The sequence below is a fragment of the Triturus cristatus genome, chromosome 6 (assembly GCF_964204655.1).
Source record: "Triturus cristatus chromosome 6, aTriCri1.1, whole genome shotgun sequence".
In the NCBI taxonomy this organism is placed as follows: domain Eukaryota; kingdom Metazoa; phylum Chordata; class Amphibia; order Caudata; family Salamandridae; genus Triturus; species Triturus cristatus.
The window spans coordinates 1783394556-1783418017 of record NC_140589.1 but is presented as its reverse complement, the minus strand read 5'-3'; the positions used below and the strand labels follow the sequence as shown (position 1 = coordinate 1783418017).

The window sequence follows — 23462 nt, the reverse complement described above, 5'->3', positions numbered from 1 at the left end:
GTTTGGGTGAGGGGGCATGCATTCATGGTACCTGATGTGGAACTGTTGTCTTATCAAGCGCAGGACTGATGCTCTTAATGCCTGTGTGTTTAATGTAGGTAAAGCCTTTTCGCTATACAAAAGCCACAACTAGTCAAATTCAAAAAGTACTTTATTCGGTTAAAAAAATCAATAACCATAAAAGCAACAGATAAAAAATTACAAGTAAAATGGCTCAATACACAGTTGTTGTTACAAGGGTGGGAAGCACAACATGTTCTATAAGAACAATTAAAATGTATCCATCCATCGATTTTCGGAGTTTAAAAACATGTTTAAAAAATTCTGACAGTGATGCAACAATCAATAGTGTCCATTCTTTGCAATTCTAAAAATGCTGGGCGGCCTCCATTTACCTTCATCTCTTTAAGGATTGGGACAATAAATTTCCTACGAGGCAAAGTGTAATCTACAGAAAAACAGCACATGAATATCGGATTACAAAGATAATTAATCACATGGACATAAGCACAATACATTAGACCAGGAGTTCATTACTGGGAATGTTAATAATCTAAAAACAATGTTAAATCTAACGCGTGTAAGACAAAATCTATCGTAATTTGACATAGGGAGGCTTAAGTATGGTTGTAATTTAACTATGCTTAGTATCAACTGATGGGAGCAAACAGTCTTTTTCTTTATTTCCTCTAACAATCTTTTTTTTTTTCCCTGGGGTGTTCCATACAGTTTTTTCAATTTTCTGGATATGTGTGCCATTAAAAGTGGATCCTCATAGTATTGACACTGGATTTCTGTCAAGAAGGATTTCACATAATTTAACCATTTAAAAACATTAACATTTTCAAGTTTTAACACATCCTGAAGTATGGCACGGTTTACTACACACTCATTAACAGTCCATACCCTATGCCACAATAAGATAGGCTGAATTCTTATTATATCAGAGATATACAACTGCCCCAGCTCCTCGTGACAATTAAGGGTTGCAATACTATCGGGTACAGACAACATGTACCGCATGAACTTGTTTTCAGCTAATTGCATTGCGTTTATGTTAGCATACCCCCAGAGTCCTGATCCATACAAAGCCACCGATATACACGTTGCGTTATAAATAGTTAGAATTTCCCTAATGGGTTTCTTTTCCAACTTTTTTATGAAACTCTTTAGGGCCATTATTGTCTTTGAAAACCAGAGTTCTTGCCTTTATAGAGCTTTTCCATGAACCGGTCTCATGGAACAAGATGCCTAAGTAGGGGAAGGTGGGCGTGTTTTCTAAGGGAGCGTTATTTATAAACCTAGTTTTCATTTGCTTCTTAGATCGTGTTCCACAGTTCATGGTAAAGGTTTTACTACAGTTTATTTTCAAATCTAAACTGACCATGAACTTATTGAACTTATTGAAGGATGCTATCAAATTTTGAAGGGCAATGGTTGTTCGTGCCATTAAAACAGCATCGTCCGCTTACAAGAGTGCAGGGATAAACCTATTACCAACAATAGGCACATCCCTGCACTCCTGCAGTAGACGAGCCTCCAACCCGTTTATGTAGATCAGGAATAGAAAAGGGGCCAGGACGCATCCCTGGCGTACTCCGCGCCCTATCCCAAAAGATCTACTACATTCCCCCCCCTCTTCCATAGCGGACAGTAGAAGTAGCCCCAGAGTACAGCTCCCTCAAATGAATAATCGTGTCTTCTACGCCCATCCTTTGCATCAGCTCCCATAGTTTATTGTGGGACACACAGTCAAAAGCAGATGTAAGGTCGACAAACGCAAAATAGAAGCGCTCCCTTTTTATCGATATGTACTTCTGCTGGACAAAAAATAAATGTAAGCACTGCTCGATAGTTCCTATGCCCCTTTTGAAAGCCAAACTGTAGATCGCTTATTACCCCATTTTCCTCCGCCCAGTTTTGTAATTTAGCTAAAATGACTCTACCGAGGATTTTTATAGACGAGTCAAGTAGGGATATTGGCCTATAACATGCACAGTTTTGCCTATCTCCCTTCTTATAGATGGGTACAATGATAGATGTGAACCATGACGGACATAGACCCCTCACTAATGCTGCATTAAAAAGCTGTACCAGAATGGGGCCCCAAATGTCACTGTTGGCTTTATACAGATCAGCTGGGATCCCATCTAGACCTGCTGCCTTTCCACTCTTCGTAGCTTTCAAACTCAATAGAACCTCAGGCAGGGTAACCACTACGTTTTGGGCATCCCCCCCCCGTTCTCACATAGGACCTCAGGCAGAGTAACCGCTACTTTTTGGACATTCACCCCTTTCTCACATATTAAGTCGAAACTTTTTTCGGGGCTTTGTTCTAAGCGCATGTACAGGGTGGAGAAATGTGTAACCCAGTCATCTTCACTAATCGCAATTTCCATGCGAGCCTTGGTGTTATCAAAAAGGAAGGGGGCATTTACCACCCTCCAGAAAGCAGATATATCTTTAGAATGTGAGGCTTCACATAGTTCTTCCCAAGCCACCCTCTTTATGGCGTTCCTCCTCTGTTTCAGTGCCAAATTGTAACGATTCCTTAAGTCTCTTATTAAGGAGGGGTCCCGGGGTGCCCGGTGGATGGCATGTTTAAGCTCAGTGAGGGCCTTAGTGCATGCATTATCAAACCATCTTCTACCGTTCTTGGGCATGTTCCTGGAAACCGCCCTCAGGCTCTTTAATGGTGGCTGCTATAATATTAAAATGCTCTATTATATTTTCACTCTTAGAGTTTTCATCCAGGCCGATTCTAAAGCTGTCTGTACAGCTGTTAACCAGTTTGGCTAAGAATTCATCCGGGGCCACCTTGCTCCCCTTAAGCGTATGCCCATTTTGTCTCCCCAGCAAAGTCCGGGGCTGCCGGCATTTGCGACGAATCATTTTGGCATGCCGTAAATGGGATATCAATTTCAAGTACTTGTGGAAAATGATCACTCATTGGTGACTCATGGATCTTAAAATCAGAGATTCTGTATCCATAACTATTCGAACAGATAGTAAAATCAATGGTAGTCGATGCTCCCCTACCAGTAAAGGTCGGGGCAAGGCAAATGGTATTGGTCGCATGGCCAGTTCATTTACATATCCCAAATCCCAATTAAATAGTATCTCATTTAACAAATCCCCAGTTAAAGTATGATCAAAATGTATGAGGTTAATGTCTTGCTCTAACATTAAACCACAAATTCCTTTTTGACCCTTATTGCAAAGATGACAGTTAAAATCCCCCCCCCCACCCCCCCATAGGATCATTACTTCCCTCTCTTTACTGTCTATTTCGCCTTGTAGATCATCGTTTAACCTTTTCACAATATCCTGAATTGCGCTACTTGGGATATTGTTATAGAAGTTGATAATAATAAAACTAGTCCCAGTCTTAGTATCTATCACTACTTTGTGATAGAAACTACACTCTGAGTAGAAACGAACCCTCTCATATGGTATACAATTTGAGAGGTACGTAATTAAACCGCCCTTAGGTCTCCCGTGTGTTCCTCCTACTGCGGGGGTACAGTAAGTTTTATAACCAATTAAATGTATGGGCTCAATGGTCCAGGTTTCTTGTAAGGCCACAATATCCATATTATCTATGACAGTTTCCCATGAGGGATTAGAAATGTTCTGCTTTAAGCCTGCCACATTCCAAAACATCACGGTACAGGTTTCTTTATGTCTAGGTATTACTGTCTCATCCATGACAACATGACCTCTATCAATCCCATTAATTTCAATGTAGTTTTACCCAGGATTTCTATTGGCCCAGAGATCTGATTTTGGCTACTTTTAGGGCATGGTCCCTTTTTGCATTTAACATACTCCTTCACCACAATTTTGGTCAAATTAGCCAATTCATTACTTTCTGGTGGTGTCCTATTACTCGCACTACTAACAATCGTGTCAGACATTTCCTGTGATAAACTATTCACTAATGAATTTAAATGAATGTTTACGGATGGCAATGGGTCAAGAAATTCTTCATGCTCCGGGCGTCAGTCAACCACCTCCAATGGGCTGAACCTATTATAACCTGGGTAGGAGGGTTGAACAAACTGTACGCCTGGCAATTCTCCACAATACCGCAGGCCACCCTTTTGGTTGCTCCCGACCCTCTGCTGTATTAGGGTCCATCTGTATTGTTTCCCCCCCCCCCCTCCCATTGGGATTTGGATCCCTATACATATCATACCTCCTCCCTTCCCTGGGACAATTTACGTCCCTAGTCCAGCTCCATCTGGCTGTTCAGCTAGCATATAAAAGTAAGACAGAGGTCTAGCCATGATCGACAAACCATGATTTCTAGAAACCCCCCGGCAGATGTAATCTACTGTTCGAGAGTTGTCAAAGGTTATGACCACACAGTCCCCCTGTGATCTTTTCCCATTATAACCCACCCATGGAACCCTTTGGACCATTAAGATGTTACTGGCTAATGCTGAGGGTAGAGGGTAGTTAGAATTTAACCAATGTATCACCTTATTTCTGAGTGCCCCGAAGGGTTCCGTAGTTTGAGGAGCCAGTTCCGGAACCCCTGTCAGGATTACCATGTAGGGGCATGCATCTGGTGGTAAATTGATGCTTATACGTTTTTCGGGCTTCTCATGTTGGACGTATGAGTGGGTGCATTGGGGGTAACTGTTGTACATAAGATTGCTTCGGTAGCCGGGGTTGGTTTGAGACCATCTGTACTTACTACCGAGCAGGTGGTATTTTGCATGGATTTAGGGAGGGGGGTTTTAATGGTTGTTTTTTTTTTTTTTTCTTCTCCTTCTGCCAGTTTATTATTCATTGTCGGCGGTTTATCAACTGGTATGATTTCATGATTTACCCTTTTTTCCTGACTACTATACTGTGCTTTTATGTCTTTCTGCAATACCTGGAATAGCTTCTCTATCCCCTGAAGCTTATCTTCTAAGGGAGTAAGTAAGGATTTGATTAGCGTTGTCAAGGTACATATTAAAGGGTCCTCCCTTTCTACTCGTACGCCTGTACTATTAGCTGTAATACTTTTAGAAAAAATATCAGCTAATGTATCTAGTGTGGTGTCATCTAGAATAGACAGGGGCATTGTCTTGTACCCACCATCTTCTTTCTCTGAGTCAAGCCCATTAATTTCCCCCGCAGCCCTTTTACTACTCTCCTCTCTAATACCACCCACCTTAGCTACTTTTACTTTCTTGCCAGTCAACTTATTATTTTTAACGCGCTTATTTTTTGGGATTGCCCCCTGCCTTTTTCCTCTCATTTGCCTATTTAAAGTCTCAGCCTGAGTGTCTAGATATTCCCCGGTCATGGTATTTTCCATGGGATATAATGGTTGAGGATCAAAAGGGATCAGATTTTGGGGAGCCGGCTGAGTACAGGCGCTATTATGTACCTCCGCGTGTGTCTGCAGGGGGACAGATTCAGATAAAGCATTTTCGGGGCTACATGCCACAGCTATGTGGCCCAAGGATGACCTCTTGGCAAATGCTAAGTCTCGGGATACCCTTCTCTCCATTAGTACAATCCCCTGATCTATCAGGGAGTTAGTGCATACTATGAAGTCATCGAGTGTTCCCGACAACTTTACCCCAAAGCCCCCCCCCCCCCCCCCCCCAAACCGCAGCCTTACTTCTAGTTTCCCATGTGGTCACTTTATATGCGCTGTTTTCAAGCGTATGCAAAACAGGTCTAGTGGGCAAGAGTTATCCTAACTAAAGGTGATGAATACTATTATCAACTAATAGAAAATCAAAACCTACGAATGATGCCCCGGGTTATGACTACCAGAATATACTGTCAGACAATGTCAGGGGGTCCCAAGAAAGGAGAACAGTAAAATATTAAAACAATAGTTATTGTATTGGGCTTACAAATCCTTAGTCCTTCTTCTGGCGATGAACCAGGGTCAGTGGCCCAGTCTCCTAGGGCCTCTGAGGGCCACAGAGGGCCCGCCCTTTGCCCGGCGCTACCCACGCGTGATCCTGCGACACGGGGGCTGGAGTACTCTTTTATGCGCCTCCGGGCGCAGAAACGGCGGCGTCTGCTCTCCTGCCGCTAGGATGGCTGGGTAATGTAGTCCCCGCCTCCACTCCGCGGCCGCTTTGGATGGACCTGCGGCGGCGGGAGGCGGGAACGGGCTGAGGGTTCTGCGGCACAGGAATCCGTAAGTTTCCTTTGAAAAATAGTCTCTCCCACAGATTTTATCAGGTGCCCGCTCTGCCGGGGTTGGAGTGCTCTTTTATGCGCCTCGGGGTGCAGAAACAACTAGTCCTTAGCAAGGGAAGTGGGCAATAGTGCAGTGTGCAAGAAAGGTGTTGGAGGAGGATTGCAGCACCTGGGTAGGGGTGGCAGGAGATGGGCACAGAGCATATGGAAGGGGGACACATTGTGTTTAGGATACAGGTCTCCATTTCACTTTCAACTGGTGCAGCGTAGAAAACAGTAGCTCATCATTTCACCACACATTTGTAGACTGTGCCACATGGGCATCAGCAGTACACGCTTCCTTCACCCAAAAAGAGTGCTGCCTGTGCAGTAACCATGAACCAGTAACTTACCTTCAGTAACACTCCTGGTGGATACTCTGTCCACAGTCCTCATCTTGGGATTACCCCACGGCACCAGACTGGTTTGGAGGTTTCTTTCCAGCAGTTCCCTTGCATGCTGGTAGGTGGCATCCTGCAGTTTTGCATCGAGTCAGTCCAATCCCAGAAATGATACTGGCGCCACATAGAATTGCCACCCATGTTTGCTGATGTCGGTTTGTCTCTGAACTCTACCCTGTTACTGCAACAGAAGATCCGTCCGCAGCAGCAGCCTGACTGAAGGGCAAATTCTTATGCCCAGAAGTTCAGGATATCACACTTGTGGCCCGGTCCAGATCCTCTAAGAATGCTTGCGCCAGGTCGTTCCTGATCTTCAGAACTTTGGTTATAAAAAGTAGGGGTGCAAAGCCCTACAGGAGTCCCGAGCTCCACTCTAGGCGGAAAGCGTCTCGGAGACTAAGTCTCTTTGGGAACTGCAACAAGCTAAAATTTGGACACTGCACATCCTCTGGAGTGGCGAAAAGATAGAACCCGGTGTTGGACTTGGCCCTTTTTGGCTAAAGTTCCCTAAACTTTTTGCTTTCCCCCTAGACCTTTTTTCTGACATGGTGTTGCCATTTTAGATGCTTTGGGCCCTTTGCCACTGCTGATCAGTGTCAAAGTGCAAGTGCTCCCTGTATGAAGTGTAACGGTAATTGGTTGTCCATGATTGGTATGTATGCCTTACTTGTAAAATCCCTAGTAAAGTGCACTATGTGTGCCAGGGTTGGTAATGCAGCTGATATTAGTGGTCCTGCAGCACTAATTGTGCCACCCACACCAGTACCCTTAAAGAGGGAACTCAGGCCTGCCATTGCAGTGCCTGCGCGCTGTTTGTTAAACTGCCCTGTTCTGACAAGTGCACCCACTTGCCAGACATTACCCTTCCCTTTCTATGCACATCAGACACCCCTATGGTAGGCCCAAGGTACCCCCTGGGCAGGGTGCAGTGCATTTGAAAGGTAGGACATGTACTAAGGTGTGTACCATGTCCTGACAGTAAAATAATATCCATTTTCGTTTTTCACTGCGGAAAGGCCATCTTGCCCATAGGATAGAATGGGGAGGCTGTGTAATGTTTTCCAGCCTATCTTCCCAAAGGCTTAAGATGGAGAGGTGAAGTTTAGTGTGCCTGAACTCTCAATGTAATAACACATCTTTTTATGAAGGTGGTTTTTGCGTTGTGTGTTTAGAAGCCACTCTTTTAGAAGTGGCTGGATTTTTGTGCTCCATCATTTGCGTTTGCTTGGTTGTGGATTGACTGTCTGGATTTGAAAGTGATAGGATCTGGGGAATGTCTTGACCCAGGGGAGGAGGTGGGACCGCAACTGGCAGACCTGCATCTGGAGTGTAGGGGGAGGAGTAGCCGCTAGAGGTGAAGAGGCCTGGGTTTCTGCCATAAAACATTGGTCCCATCTCCTGCTGAGTGATTGAGAATCCAGACCCCCCCACTAATCTAAGGAAGAAGGTGTCACTGGCAGGGAGGCACCCATAACTGGTTTGAACAGGGGTCTGGGCCCCCCTGAACACAAAGACTTTAAAGACATTTAGGGGTATAACTATGAGAGCTGAAGCCCCTGAACTTTGGAGAAATGGATTGATCAAAATTGAACAAGACTGAAGCTACTTCGTGGTCAAGAGGAACCTTTGCCGAGTAAGAAACCACTGAAGAGACTGAAGGAAAGGACTGACCCTTGCTGTGTGTTCTGGTGCTGGCCTGCAGTTTGCCGTTTTAACCAAGGAGCGGCTAAAGGGACTTTGCTGTGTGCTGTGTCCCCCTGCTTGAAAAGACTTTGCTATATTCTGTGTCCGGAAGTAACCTATCGCAGAGGTGAGTTGGTTCCCTGTTGCGGAAACACAGTAACACAAAAGATTCCAGGAGTGTCTCAGCGACGCTGTGTGCTTTTTGCAGCCTGAGACCCTCGTAAGAAGTGCCCTTTGATCGTGGGCACCTGGAGTCCAAGTGAGTCTCAACGACGCTGTTTGTGTGTCCTGTTGCAGCCTGAGATCTTCGTAGCATCAGCGGCCTGGACCGGCAGTCCCGGAGAAGCTTAGCCGCCAGCCCGAGCCCGCTGTTGCCAGAGCGGGACCGCAAACCAACCTCGCCGAGGGAGGGCCTGAGTCCCACTGCAAGGCATTCACAAAGATTACATCGGAGACCCAAGTCACTGGAAGTGGAGAGGAGAGCGAGGTCGCACCCCTCAGGTAACGTGTGTCGACGCCTGGTGTGGGGTGCGGGCTTGGAGGGAGACTCTCTCTGCCTTTCCCATTCCTGCAGCGCGAGCCTCTGCTTCGGTTTGTATCATGGTCCGTACTTGCCAAAGGAGTGGCAGTACCGGGGCTGGAGTGCGGAGCTGCACTTTTTTGTTTACACATACCTGTGTGGGGGCAACTGTTGACAGAGGCTAACTGCGAGTCTGCACAAGTGGCGGAGAGACCGCCTAACGCACAGTGATCGGTGCTGGAGTGTGTTACGCATTGCATTATTTCTGCATAACTAAGTACCTGATTGTTGCGTTATGCATTGCATTATTTTTACATTGCAAGTGCCTGATTTTAGCATTACGAACTGCATAGCATTGCAGTAGGACTGCAGTGGAATGTTGAGGTGCTCATTAATATCGCCAGAACTTACAAGGGCTGGCTGGCCTAACAACCGGCCAGGAGTAATAATACCAATACGCATATGTTGGATATATAGTGTGGTTTTATCGTATATTTTTTTTAATATAAATTTATACACTTAAAATAATAATTTTATGAAACTCATGTGGAGTCCATTTGTGGTGTTGTCATTGGGTTGCTGTGAGCATGGTTGCAAATACTTTACACATTTGCCTTGAAGATCAGCCTGGCTGCTCGTGCTAAGCTACCGAAGGGGTGAGCGGGGGCTATCTGAGAAGGTGTCCTTCCTTTCCCTGACGTGGAAACGAGGGCCCCTATTTGGCCTAAGGTACCTACCTCAGCCAACCAGGGATGCCGGGTCTTGCTATTGCTACCCAGAGTGTAATTGCCACTTGTGATCCGCTAGGCAGTGCTGGCTGAAATTACTTCCATGGTGTTAATGCATCCTGCCTGAAGGTTGGCTACGAGGAAGATTTGCTAACTGCTTAGCCAGTTCCAGAAGCGCAGAGCCTCCTGGTACTGGACTGAGGTCCCCACTCTGCCTCAAGGTGGTGATGTCCGTGAGTCCCAGAACGAGCCTCCCCTTGATGTACAGGAGGAAGACCCACAGTCAACTGTCACCTACTTTGACAGTAAATTGATATGGAGGTGGCTACTTTTTTGTGAGCAAAAGACACACAATTGATGGACGGAATGCAGAACAGATCAAAACATTTACCCCAGTCAAGAGATCTGGGTTAAATCCATCATTCTTTTGCTCACCATGCCACCCCAGTTTAGACCTAGCCATATGCAAATCAGTCTTGACCTTGTGCCTCATGGGAACAGTCCAGCCTGTACTGCCAAGCCAGGTCCTCCCTGGACCGGAAACAAGCATCCTAGGACCGGTTTCACTTTTTTTTTTTTTTTTTGTGAGCACCATTATTGCAATCATAAACCCTGTGTGCAGATCTGTGAGTTGTTGTAAGTCTCCACTTCATCGCTTAAACGTACCTTGCAAAGAACGTCAAACCCATTACTGTCATTAACAACCATGGCAGCAACCAGAATCTTTTATATTCATGTGAATCACAACCACTTTCATCTTGCATTATACTACTAGAATTCCTAGAACCCCATAATATCAATGCCAGGCCACCGAATATGCCTCTTCAGTCTTGACATCCCAAAATGAAATTCAAAGATCTTTTTCATCATCCCAGCGGCAGGATAACTTTATCCCCTCTAAGCAGAATCTCATCTGCTATCATCAATTCCTCTTTAACATTTAAAGAAAGCTGACAAATGACCACAGTTAGCAGTCCTCCTTAAACAAATATTCTGAAACCAACATCCTCTCCCCAACAATGGCCATCATCTTTTGCAGCTTCTTTAAAAATGGTAGGGTGCGAACCATCGACTGCATTCCATCCATTACTGTAATCTGTAGTACCGGCTACTTCATATTCTTCCTCATTAATGCCTGAATCTCGCACGTCTACCGATAATTCTGACAAAATCTGCATGCACACTGGATTTCCCAGGAACATATTCCTCTCTTAATTGATTGGCTTGAAGCTTTGCGGCAAAGCAAGATACCCATGTAGTCCAGCATTTTCCATCGACAGATAAAATAGAAACTAGCTATCTATTATCCATCCTTAAAACAAATCTTGTACATAGTGGAGAAGTGTGGCTCAATGGTTAGAGCGGCAGACCCTGATGCAGAGGTCTGGCCCGGACCAGGGTTCAATTCCTGCCTCGGCGGGTCTTGGGCTCAATTTCCCCGGACCCGATAATTCTCGCCTCGGTGCCTATTCTAATCATGGGTCTCACTCTGCAACTCTGGGCAATAGCTTGCTTAATCTCCACCGGCCCCAAAAGCGCTAAGATGCCTGGCTTTCACCTTGGGGGCGCCCAGGAGTGGGCACTTCACAGGGAAAGGCCAGGAAGGGTTCCACAGCGCCTGAGACCCTTTCGGGGGTGTGCGGAGCGCTATATAAATGCACTACATTTACGCCACAGATTGAGATTGTCAACTGTCCAAGTACAGGATAAGAGCTCCTTCTCAATTACGAAATAGTTTTTCTCAGATATCCTCAAGGTTTCTGAGGCATAAGATACCAATTCTATAGCTTTGTCCTTTTGTAATAATACAACTCCAAACCCACATGCAATTGAATCCACTGCAACAACTCCTTCTTTATGCTGTTCGAATGATTTAAGGAAGGGAGTGTTCAATCGGGCGTTTAAGCGCGAATACTCACCCGTAAGGGTCTCAAGGTGCTGGGGGGAGTGGTTAGTAGGCTCCAGTCCATCAAAGGGGGGGGGGGGGGGTGTCTGTCGAAGAGCCAGGTTTTGAGGTTTCTCCGCGAAGATGGGAAGCAATGTCTGTCTGAGGTAGAGCAGCAGGGAGTTCCTGGCTCGTGCTGCGAGGCAGGAGAAGCAGGAGAAGCAGCCAACCGATCTGGTCTTCTGGTGCGGGGGACCACAGCGTAGGAGAGCTGGGCAGATCATAGGGTCCTTAGGGTTGCGTGGAATTTGAGTCGGCTGTTCAGGTATGCTGGTCCGGTGTCGTGGAGGGCCTTGTGGGCGTGGGTGAGCATCTTAAAGGTGATTCTAGCTTTGATGGGGAGCCAGTGTAATGTGCGCGGGTGCTGGGAGATGTGGCAGTGTCTTGGCAGGTTGAGGACCAGTCTTGTGGCGGCGTTCTGGATGTTCTGTAGCTTGCGGGTGAGGTTTTTGTTTATTCCGGCGTAGAGTGCATTGCCGTAATAGTCTGCTGGTGACCAGGGCGTGAGTGGCGGTCTTTCTGTGTTCGGGGGGGGGGGGATCCATTTGAAGGTCTTACGTAGGAGGCGGAGGGTGTAGAAGCAGGAGGACGAGACGGAGTTGATCTGGCAGTCCATTTTGAGCTTGGAGTCCAGGTTGATTCCCAGGTTGCGAGCGTGGTCCGTGGAGGTGGGCAGGCTTCTGAGGGAAGGGGGGGGCCACCATGTGTCGTTCCATGCGGCGGGGTTAGGGCCCATGATGAGTACTTCTGTTCATATTTAGTTGTAGGCAGCTGTTTTTCATCCATTTGGCGACTGCTTCCATGCCGTCTCAAATTGTGTCTGGCGGTATTGGGTTCATTGGATAGGGAGAGGATGAGTTGGGTGTTGTCTGTGTATGACACAATGTTGAGTCCATAGGTTCTGACGATGGGGGCGAGCTGAGCCATGTAGACGTGGAAGAGTGTAGGGCCGAGGGAGGACCCCTGGGGGACTCCGTAGGTGTAGGGTCGGAGAGCAAAGAGGGGGGGGGGGAGAGAGTCTGAGCCGCTGCGTTCTGCTGGAGATGAAGGAGCAGATCCAGTTGAGGGCCTTGTCTTGGATCCCTGCGTCGTGGAGTCTGCGTATTAGGGTGCAGTGAGAGACTGTGTTGAACGCTGCTGAGGTCGATGAGGATGATGGCTGCTGTTTCTCCTGTGTCCAGTAGGTTGCGGATGTGGTCTTTTGCAGCGAGGAGGGCGGTTTCCGTACTGTTTTTTTTTTCTGAAGCCGGATTGGGAGGAGTTGAGGATATTGTACTCTTCGTTGAATGTGGCGAGTTGGTTGTTGATGGCTTTCTCGATGACTTTCGCTGAGAACGGGAGCAGGGTCTGTGGTTTCTGGGGTCTGCCGAGGGTTTCTTCAGGAGGGGGTTGACCACTGCGTGTTTCCAGTCGTCGGAACGTGGCGGTTGCCAGGGAGCGGTTGATGGTGTGGCAGAGCATTGGTGTGATGGTGTCGGCTGCTCTGTTGAAAATGTGGTGGGGGAAGGGCAGGGGGCTGAGGGAGCCCGTAGTGGATTGACTTCATTGTCTTCAGTGTGTCTTTGGTGGTGAGGACTGTCCAGTTGTCGATCGCTGGCTTCAGGGTGTCTGGGTGGTTGGTGAGGGTTCAGTGTGTTGGTTGTCTTCGTTGAAGTTGTCGTAGATGCTCTTGATTTTGTGGTGGAAAAAGGTGCTGAGTTTGTTGGAGGTCTTGTGAGGGAGGGATGTCTGACTTGCTGGTGGGTTGGGCGAACTCCTTGTTGTTGAAGAGTTCTTTGCTATTGTGTGCGTGAGTGGAGATTCTGTCTTCAGTTGCTTTTTCCCCTCGTTTTTCTTATGAGATGGTGGTGGGCGTTGGTGGCGGCTCTGAAGTTGAAGGCTTCTGTGGATTTGGTGTTCCTCCAGGACTTTTCGAGGCGGCGGCAAGTACGTCGCGACTCAAAGTTCGGTGGTAAACCATCTGGTTTTCTTGGCGTGGGTGTTTTTCTTGAGGGGGGGGGCTATGGTGTTGGTGCTGTGTGAGATCCATCTGTGTAGGGTTCGGGCTGCGGTGTTTGGGTCGTTTTCCGTGATGGTTGGGGTGGAGTTGCTGAGTGATGAGGTTAGCTGGTCCTTTAAGACTCCCCTCCCCCTACAAAAAAAGTAATGTTATGCTTCACCCCATACACTGGATATTTGTATTCAAAAGACAAAATTTAGAATTGAATTTTAATGACATAAATTGCTCCATAAGATTTAGAAATGGGTGCGTTCACCGTGACCTGAGAGTGGTTTTGTTTGCTCCTTGGTGATTTGATGACTTAAGTCCTGACCGTATCTAGTTTTAATTTTTTAATATTTTATTAATAAATAACAGTATACAAGGTTGACAAATCGTCACCAGTATAACTTTGGCATTCGCTGGAAGGTATCTTGTTCGGGGAAAATGTTGCTATCTTGATGGGCACTATGTAAGATGTAGGCCCGACTCATCCAGTATATCCATGTGACCCTTTCTTTCTCATCAAAGTTAGCAACCACAGTGTCCCACCATCCCACTGGTTAATCCCCTTGCCTCTCGCATCATTCATGGGCCCCTAATGTTGTCAAACTTCTGCGGGCAACCCTGCAACTGATGCACCGTCTGTTTAGCCAACACCTGTCCATGTTCTGTGCCCAGCGGGTTGTGCTGGGAGGCTTCTCTGTACCCCAAGCCGGTATGATGTCCCACCTGCCACATCAAAGCCACATCAAAGCAGTGATACAGAAGGGAATACCATGCAGCGTGTGCTCCCCCAGATACCCAGACAGTCTGTGCCGATAGATCTACCAGATATCCCACTGGCCCCTCTAGATGCCTTTATGGGGGGGGGGGGGGGCTTGTCTAAAGTCATTTTTTTAGACTTTCAAATTCCTTCTCTCAATCTGTCGTCCAATTGAGTGATTTTTTTTTTTTGATTTTTTATTTCTTCAGCAGATTCCTTACCACTACGGTTGCTAAGAAACCCTACCATAAACCTGCTGTAGAACTCTGCGATTCTTAAGAACGTGGCGACCTTTTTGTTTTCACTGGTCTGGGTGATGGTCGGTATAGAACTGACCAATTACTCTTTCGGTTTCCCTCCCTCTTTCATTATCAAGTGCTTTCGGTATGCCATCTCTTCATTATTAAATGAACATGTTCACACTTTCAGAATTATACCCACTCCTCAAGAGTGACAGAACCTTTTGTACTCTTTCATTGTGTTGTGCTACATTAGTTCTTGCGAATCATCTTGGAATCATTGCACCCCCCCCTTACATCCTACCAAACACATGATGAATTGAAAGACTGACTTCACTGATACTCTCCAAAAAAGCATGCGCACATATCTGTATATTCCAGAATATGATGGGAACACTGGGTCTTTTTTTAGTCCATATTGAGACCAGTCTGGTCTGCCAACATCAAGTCTAGTGGGGAGAACATTGACATTATGGCACCAGCCAACATGCTAATGATCTCAAATATTGGACAATTGGTATTTGTCTTAAACTACAACAATGCATTTTATCAGCTCTCTGCAGTCTATCCAGAGTCTCACCTCTCCACGAAATTTGCTGGCCTGCAGGTGCCAGCCACTCTGGTCTCCACCAGTTCAATAGTACTGTCCCTTTCTAAGCTCTGCAGTTCTTTCTACTATCTGACATTAATGGAGCATGTGGTACCTTACTAACTAGCCATCTCAACCCATTATGCATGCTCCTTTAAGTTCCTAATTTCATCCTTAAACTTGAGGAAATTACTTAACAAAACCAACGACTATCCACTATGCTGGTTGTATCGGAAGGTCCGTCTTGAGATTCCACAATATTCCTAAATTCCTTTAATGAAGCCAACTAAGAACACTGCCCTATTCAAGCTCACCCGATCCAAAGTAAAACTGTTCCTAGATTCACCCAGGAGTTTTCACTTTTAAAACCACTTTCTTACTTGCACCCTTATCTTCATGCACTTTCACAATACTCCCTTTCGCATAATGCCCTTTGCCCTTTTTTGCTATAAGTTCCTTGTCGTATGTAATGGAGGACATTTGTTCTTAGCCAAGTGCCCATCTAACCCACGCCTGTAACCAACCCCTTTAATTCAGACATTTCAGCATTCCTCCATTTTGCTTTAACCACGACCGCTTGCACACTCTTCTTGTTGTCCATCTCTAGTTCATCCACACAAGCTAACAAATGATTTGCCAGTTTGGCAATCTTCAAGCCTCTGTCACTGTCCTCTTAACTAAATTTGTCACACACTTTCTTTTCTGACGAGGAGCATCAATTCCTAACTGATTCTCTCCTCAACATTTGCACAAAATCCTTCTTGACGTAGTCGCAGAATCCTCCAGTCTCCATCTTGTTGATCTTGCATACCAAAGTACGGCCTCCCAAGCATTTGGCTGATTTAAGGTAAATGGTGCTGATTGAGTTTCGTTTCTGCACAATACTTGATCATTTAAATCTGCGTGGAAATCTGGGAAACTGTTAACCCAAAAACACACTAGCCATGGTTATTAGCCAGGGATGGGAACCAGAGGCGTAGGGCCCAGGGGCTAGCCAGCCTCCAACATGAAATGTAAACACAAATGGGGCTGCCCCTAGTCTGGATCGCTACAGGATTATTCGAGGTGCATAGAATTTGTGGTCATCTCACAAATTGATGGACTGGCCTCACACACCACCAGGTGTCATGCTTCATCGGCCGTCCTCGCCCTCTAAAAACTTGGTTTGATAGAGGGCAGGCATACATCTGGCGACAGGGATGCACTTCTAAACTAAAGGAGAGTGGGGGCCCATGGGTAGTGAAAGTGATTTAAAAACCACAACAACTGTCAAAGACCTCTTTTTTTAATTGTTGAAGACAACTGCCTGGTATTAAAAACAGTGAGCGGTGATTTGGGAACCGATCATCTCTTCACCGTGATAAGTGTGGTTTTAATGTGGTCAACATGTTTCTGCCAACCATCACCGCAGCGTACATGGCATTCGTCAGGACCATAAGTATAAAGGGCTCCGTCTTAAAGAGAAAAGAACAACCACTGCAAGGAGTTGTGTAGTTATCACAATTCCCCCGAAGTATAGTACTCAAAACAAGTGCCCCAGGACTCTATCCTGCTTGCTCCATGGGAGGTCAAATGGGGAAGGAGCCTACTGTGAAATTTGTCTGCTTCGGCGCCTTCTGCCGTGTCTCCTACCGCTGTCCGATTCGCCTCGCCGACTAGGGGCAGCCCCATTTGTGTTTACAAACTGTTAGCCCACCAACCACAAAACAGTGCAGTAATGTTTGTCAGCTTAACATTGTCACAAACGTTTGTATAGTTAAAACTAGTTTTATGATTTCATCTGCTTAATCGAGGGTTCCCCAGGCCACAGCGAAAAGAAAGGAGGTGGTGGTACATTGTGCAGTTTGAATTCAATCACATCAGAACCATCCACACACTCAAATACTCACAACAAAATGAGCTTGACACAAATCTCTGGTCGGATACCAGAGAAATGCATTAGTTCCTTGGGGATTGATAGACCAACCAAAATCTATGCATAGAACTTTTCTCCGGAGGCGTATGCCAACAGAAAATCTTCAGGATTAGGAGATGTTTAGAAGGTATTATGCATAGTACAGAATTTTTCTTTTTCTGCAAATTCTGGAAATACGTTTTTTAAGTTAGGGGCTCTGAAGACCGCATAAACATTGACTTTTCTAGAAGTAGCTAAATTCTGAATTTCAAAATCTGTTCAAAGCTGCTCAGGCAGCCTGCTTATGTACAAAGCATTCCAAGCTTAGTTTCCCTTACTAGGTCATCTTTAAAAAAAAAAAAAAAAAAATGTTTTTGCAGTTGAACATAACACTAAGTGTTATCAACTAGTATGCCCGATAACTGATCAGTTAACACCAACCCTGTACTGAATGTCCCCTCTGCCGCCGACAGTTGGCATGCTATCGTACATTTGTGGAAGGATTTGGAACACTGTTTCTGTACACTGGCTGTAGGTGGGGGCAGAGGTTAGGGAGAAAACTACTTCTGATGTCTGCTGGTAGCGTGTCCAGGCTTCTGATCCTGTGTCCAACAGTTACACTGTCTTTTTTTTTTTTTTCCCCCCCCCCCTCAGTTCTTACAGACTCTTATTTCCCTGATTCCAAATTTTCTCGCATTTTCAGTGGAATCCCAGTGATTTATACACCATCTCTTCTGCCCTCATGGACCAGTTGAACTTCGATACTCTGTCCTGCATTGTGGGTATCAACCCCATTGTCTAACTTTAATCTCCCCATGCCACTGCTAGGGATACATTACAAAATAGTGTTGTCAATTGCTCTACTGTTTGCTCCCCCATTTACTCAATGCGATCAGCTTGGGTGTAAGCTGTATCTGTATTTCAGTCACGTCTGACAGCCTGTTCCCCTCCTTCTCCCAGTATCTCTATGTGCGGGCACTCCCAAATGGTGTGTAGCACGATTCCCTTTTGTCCGTATCCCCTCAAACTGTGATCCGAGGTGATGCATCCCATTTTATACAATGTCGTTCTCATATAGTAGGTTGTTTGGAGCAGTTTAAACTGGACTAAGCAGATCACCGCACATATCACTACTTCCCATGTGTCATCCTCTAGTCTACCCAAATATTGTTCCCATCTGTGCCTAAGGGCCTCCAGGGGGGAAAAGACTGTGTGCAAGTAAGGTTGTATATACCTGGGCTACAGCATGGGTATGAAGGGGGGCGGTGAGGACCCTAAACTACAGGGGTGACTTCTTCCAGATTTTCTAAGATACCTTTGTGTTTGTTGAGAATGTTGCATTTGGACGTACCTAAAATATTGGTTTCCTGATAGTTCATATTCGGCCTACAGCTCAAGGAAAGTTATCATTTGTCCCCACTGCCCCTCCAGACGTCTCATTCGTGATACCCAGCATATCCCATTTTTCTGCCCCTCAATCGCCCTAAGCTCTTTCAGGGTCTCTGTCTCCCACAGTAGTGTCACAAACATGACCCTCCCCTGGCAGCTTGTGGCCTGTATCACTCTCCTCTTGGTGGCTATCACTATGGCCGTCTGCGTCTTGGAGCCCGCATATCTGCCCCTTTCAAGTAATTGGCGAAAATAGCCTCCTGCCTGTAGAACTCTGTTGTCAGCCAGCAGGGTGTGTTCTCGCTGGTTTGAGTAGACCCAGTCATGACCACTAAGTCGACCGCCTAGTAGTAAAGCTTTAAATTAGGCAAAGTAATGCCCCCACCCCAAGACTTTTTCTCAAAAGTGTTGCCATAGCAATCCGCGGGGCACCTCTATGGGGAGCATCGATCTAGTGACCTCGTCTACTTTGCAGAAAAACTTGTCTGGCAACGTGTATGGGGTCTTCTGCAGAATGTATAGGAATTTCGCAAGTAGATCTTTTGTATAACGCTGCTCTGCTCATTATGGACAGCAGGAAGCTGCAACAGTGGCCCACATCTCACCTGTAGGCCTCTAGGATTTCGGCTAAGTTACTCCGCTCTGCCTCATTTTAATTTTTTTTTTTTTAATCTAGTGCCAGAAGATTACTTTTAATGCTGTCGCCATTTTTCTCCATAACAAAGTTTCATGACATGACCCTGTACTGTGCCGATAAATAGGGCAACTCTGTGTTCCACCTACCAGTACCTAAAGTTTTGGTGCATGGTCGAGAAGTAGATGTGTGGTGTTACAGGAAGAAAATTGTGAGGTAGTGTTTGAGGTTTTTTCATAGAATATTTTCGGAGAGGCAAAGTTTATGTAGATGTCTCAATTGATCAGGAATCTAAAACCAAAATAAATGGTGGTTTTTGTTGTCCATGTGAGTAGATTTCCCATGCTTAGTAGAATTTGCAGCAGCACTCCAATAACATGCAGCAAATTGCCTCCTTGCCCCTCCCCTGGATAAAATTGCTATTGTAAATCAGAACCTCAATATTTGGGATTACATTCACAAAATTGTTAGGTGGTGTATATTCCATGGGACTAGTTGGGTGGAAGGTTAAAAGAAGCACAGCTGTGATTATTTAGTTTTTTGTTTTGTAAAGCAGTGGCATTTTTGTCCCATAGAAAGGCATTGTGATGCTGGTTTTTGAGGGTGACGAAAGGGATCACATATAAAGAATGACAGATTTTAATAAAAATATAGATCTGTTGGCATCTTACAAATTGTAAGAATTTTGGTGTGAAAAATGCTGACACTCTGGGACGTTAACAATGTTTCAGAGAAAATGGCTTTCTGATATCATTTTCTTATGGAAGTTAGGATAAGTGGTCCAAAAACTAAAGCCAGGGCAATGCTTTTTTCTTCAATCACAAATTGTTTCTTAGCCAGGAGACTGTCTAACATGCGGATTAAAATGTACTTCCCATGGAAGGAATGTGGTGCAGTTTGACTACCCTCAAATGCAACACTAGAGTGCTAACTGACCGTCTGTACAAGCGTAGCCGATCTGAATGCCCTATTGCTGCAATAGAATGAAAATATTTTTTCCTTTAGGAGACTCCATTAAATGAACAATCTGATGGGTTTCATTTTGTTTTGGACATTAAACTTCGTACTCTTGAGCGCCAAAATGGCACTTTTTCTATACATTATCTTGACCATCCATGTTGGAAAGAAGTCTTGCACGCTGAGTGAAACGTACTTTCAACAACAGCAGAAGTCTGAATTTATTCTCCAGTGGTAAGCTGCAGCGTCACCACAGAGTTCGAATGAGCACCTGGGGTACTAATATTCAACTTGCAAAAAGGAGAAGGAACGACGGGCTATTTTGAACAGGTCCAGCACACGTAGCCCAATCATAAATACATGTATAAAGATGTATGCTGTTCCTCAAGGATGTGACAAGAAAGAGGCCTATAATGATATGCAAGTCAGTGAAGTCAGGAGGAGTTTCCTCCATCAGGAAAAAGACCCTCACACATCCAGTAATCTAGATGTCATGCTTAATCAGGTCTGCTCCAAATCGGGGCGGCGCTGCAATCCCCGATCGGCGACCTTTGCGGCGCCTTTTGATGGAGATCGTTAGTCCTTCTATGCCGGTTGGTGTAGTGCGGGTGAGGGCCCTAAGTGTAGTGTGTACTAGTGGAATTTTAAAACAAGTAGTGGTGGCCCAAAATAACAACAGTGTAATAGAAAAGGTCCCACTCTTGATTAAAACAAGAAAGTGCGTATCCCTGCAGTGAGGTGTCAGGTTTACGCTACAATGGTCAACATGTTTCTTGCATCGGTTAGGTTAACCGCAATTCATCAGGACCACAAAAGAAGTTCACACACTTACTGGTAGTGATAGCAGCTACTACAGCACTTACCACTATTACAGCACCCTAATAAGTGGTTACTTATGTTGAACAAATTCAAATGCACCCCGTAGTGGTGTATCGAGGGCTCCAACGAATCGGTGCTGGATCATAACTTCACTATGGGGTGCATTTGAATTTGTTCAACATAAGTAACCACTTATTAGGGTGCTGTAATAGTGGTAAGTGCTGTAGTAGCTGCTATCACTACCAGTAAGTGTGTGAACTTCTTTTGTGGTCCTGATGAATTGCGGTTAACCTAACCGATGCAAGAAACATGTTGACCATTGTAGCGTAAACCTGACACCTCACTGCAGGGATACGCACTTTCTTGTTTTAATCAAGAGTGGGACCTTTTCTATTAAACTGTTGTTATTTTGGGCCACCACTACTTGTTTTAAAATTCCACTAGTACACACTACACTTAGGGCCCTCACCCGCACTACACCAACCGGCATAGAAGGACTAAAGATCTCCATCAAAAGGCGCCGCAAAGGTCGCCGATTGGGGATTGCAGCGCCGCCCCGATTTGGAGCAGACCTGATTAAGCATGACATCTAGATTACTGGATGTGTGAGGGTCTTTTTCCTGAAGGAGGAAACTCCTCCTGACTTCACTGACTTGCATATCATTATAGGCCTCTTTCCTGTCACATCATTGAGGAACAGCATACATCTTTTTACCTGTACTAATATTCAAAACATGATAAAATTGATGCATTGTTGCTGATTTTAAATGTTCAGTTTGAAAGAATTTATTTGGAGGAAGCTGAAGGAAAGAACCTTGATGGATTAATGCAGATATGAAACCAGTTGGACGAGAAAGTGAGTGACTATCTTTTTTTTTTTTTAGTCCTTTCGGGCATAATACTTTTTTAAAGGATTACAAATAGTTTGAGCGATTCCTGCTTGAGTCGGGCATCCTTTTCCGCATGTTTTCTCAGACTTTCCATCCCGTCTGTCGTTTAAAACCTCATTCATTTTAAAATAGTAACCGTTTAGTAGAGACAGTAGGTTTTTAAACTTCAGTACAAATGTTCAGCAGTATGTTTTTAGCGATGCAGGAAGTGCTTTATTTGCAGACGTATCTCATATCTAAAATTAATAGGTTTGTGTTCCTATGAACAGTGAGACTCTTGAAATACTTTTTAGGTCTCGCCTGAGCCAGCGCATGCGCTGCTCTGCGAGACATTTAGGGCCTCATGTAGGTAGCCAAATACCGGTCGGTAACGGCCGATTTTCGGTAAATATGCCGTTACCGACCGGTATTCAGACAAGTGAGATGTAGGAGTCCAAAAACCACCTTTCGGTAAATATGAGGCGGTAAATACCGATTCATAGTTACCGAATTCTAAAATACCGATTCATATTTACCGAATACATTATTAACGAATCGGTAAATATGAAGTGGTAAATATGAAGTGGTAAAAATTGAAAATGACATGTAGGAGCAGTCGGTAATTAAGAAATCCAGGAAAATCGGTAAATAAGAGTCGGTAATTAACACGGATGGAAAGCAGGTGGTAACCATCAACAATGCATATAAGCAATCCCAAAATGCAACAGCGTGGACAACATGGCCGCCATGTACGTCATTGCAAGGCGCCTACGTCTACAGGCAGCAGGACTGAGGGTGTGGCGACGGGAGGAACAAATCTACAGACAGCGCATCACACTATTCCAGCTGACTGATGCAGAGATACATGAGAGGTACAGGCTACACCCCGAAACCATCATGGACTTAATCAGGGACCTTCACCCACTCCTGGACCAGCCAATAAGAAGGGCGCACGCCATACCCCCACATGTGCAGGTGCTCTGCAGCCTACATCTGTTGGCATCCGGCAGTTATCAGGTGGTGATAGCTGCGGTGGGTGGGGTATCCCAGAGTTGCCTGTCACGTTTCTTCAGGAAGTTCCTGGATGCCTTGATGCAGAGAATGCACCACTACATCAGCTTCCCAAACACACAGGCTGCACTGCAGAAAACAAAAACAGACTTTTATCACATGGCACAGTTCCCCCATGTCATCGGCTGTATTGATGGTACACACATCCCAATCTGTCCTCCAGCTGACACAGAGCACATCTACAGGAACAGGAAGTCCACCCACTCCATCAATGTGCAGGTGATCTGTGATGCAGGGAACATCATCACAGATATTGTTGCAAAGTTTCCTGGGAGCACCCACGACTCTTACATCTTCCAGAATAGTGGGATCTACACACGACTGAGAGCCGGAGAATTCGGAGAGGGATACCTGCTGGGTAAGTAACAGTGACGCCCCTTGAAACCTGCAAATCAGAGTGTATAGAGGCATGTAACTGATGGTTCCCTTTTACTCATCCAGGCGACAGTGCATATGCATGCCGTTCATTCATCCTCACTCCCTACCTACACCCAGCAACCCAGAGTGAGAGACGATACAACGTGGCCCACAAATCTACACGCAATGTGGTGGAGCGCACGTTTGGACTGCTGAAGAGCAGGTTCCGCTGCCTCCACAAGAGCGGAGGCGCACGCCAGTACAAACCCATCACCTGCTGCAAGATAATTGCCACTTGTGCAATGCTGCACAACCTTGCCACGAAAAAAGGTACAGATGTGGAACTAACATATTTTGAGGACAACGAGGATGAGTCAGGCCAGCCAGAGGGCAGCGCAGCTAGAGTGCCAACTGCAATCGATGGG

The 23462-nt window shown here is 45.6% G+C and overlaps 1 protein-coding gene across 4 annotated transcripts in view; it reads left to right on the top strand.

Annotated features, from left to right (window-relative positions):
• Positions 1-23462, top strand: part of TRIM35 (tripartite motif containing 35) — a 379901-nt gene that overhangs the window by 62842 nt on the left and 293597 nt on the right. The window lies entirely within an intron of this gene.